Here is a 1564-nt window from a genome sequence, read left to right on the forward strand (position 1 = left end):
CTAACCCTCCCCTCCCCTCCCCGCCCCATCTTTCGCCCCCGCAGAAAGACCCACACCTCCGACGGCGTCCAGACCGAGTTCGTGTTCGCGGACGGCGGCGCAAAGGACGACGTCCAGCTGTCGGGCGACTGGAACGACTGGAAGGCCATCCAGATGTTCCACGAGGGAGCCGGCACCTGGTCCGTCGTCACCCCCGTCCCGCCCGGCCCGCACGAGTTCAAGTTCATCGTCGACGGCGAATGGAAGCACTCCGAGCGCCACCCCACCATCGGCATCGACGAGACCAGCCTCAACAACGTCCGCTACGTCCTCCCCGAGCCCGACCTCGGCGCCGCAGACGGCACTGCTAGCTCGAAGAGCTCCTCCAGACCGGCCAGAAGGGACTCTAGGGCTAGCTCCGCCAGCATCGATAGTAGCTCGTCGAGGAAGAAGAAGACCGGAGGCTTTTTTTCGAAGAGATAACAAGCCTAGACCCCGGTGTCTTTTTTTTTTTTTTTTTCTTTGCGACCCCGCTCTTACGACCGTCAACGCTTAGCGTGGTAAAGGAGTGCCGCCCAACCCATTTACACACCGTATTCAGATTAACTTTGTTCAACAAACAACATTTCATCTCTTTCCGTTTTTACCACTTGCTTTTACTCGATCTGAAAAAAAAAAAAAAAACCTTCACTCACACACCCGCTTCTCTTACGCGATCGCACAACACCCCTTTTTTGGCGGCGCCTCCGTCTCCGCCGCCTCGTCCTCGGCCGTGGGGCGCTCCTCGGTCTGCTTCGCCTTGGGCGGCCCGCGAATCACCCGGATGTTATTCATCGTCTGGTCGTCCTCTCCGACCGTGGGGTGCCTTGTCGAGTGCCGCCAATTCCCATCCACGACAAACTTGAACTCATGCGTCCCGGCCGGCACGGGCGTCACCACCGACCACATCCCACCCCCTTCGTGATACATCTGCACCGGCATCCACCCGTTCCACGCCCCCGACAGCTTCACGTCCCCCTCGGCCCCGTCCGCCCACACAAACTCCGTCTTCACCATCACATCTTCCTCCTCCTTGTTCTGCTCATACTGCCCGTGCACCACCGGCGTCCCGTCCGCCGCCACCCTCTCGCTCGTCTTGGACTCGCTCTACAACCCCCCCATTTGCACGCCCGCACACAAAAAACCCATCCGCGTACAGTACCGACACCACCGTTCCGTACCACCACGCAACAACATAAAAAAGCGTAAAACAAGGTTAGCTAAAATCTTCCCCGATCAAATTCCAGGCAAGAGACGACCTCCTCCAGCAAACAGCCAAAAACTTACCTCTTCCTCGCCCTTGGCGTCAACAAACAGCTCCGCCTCCTCGCCCACACGCTTCGCGTCCGCCACCACGACCACGTCGGGCACGGGCTCGACCTTCTCGACCTCTTCCACGCGCGGCGGAGCCGGCATCGGTACCACGCTGGCCTTGACCGGCGCAGCGGCCGCCGGCGGAGGCGGCGGCGGAGGCGCCACCATGGCACCCCCTCCCCCCCCGCCGCCGCCGGGAGGGGGCGGAGGCGGCGGCGGCTGCTCATCACGC

Source organism: Chondrus crispus, genomic scaffold (genome assembly GCF_000350225.1).
Source record: "Chondrus crispus Stackhouse genomic scaffold, scaffold_240, whole genome shotgun sequence".
Lineage (NCBI taxonomy): Eukaryota > Rhodophyta > Florideophyceae > Gigartinales > Gigartinaceae > Chondrus > Chondrus crispus.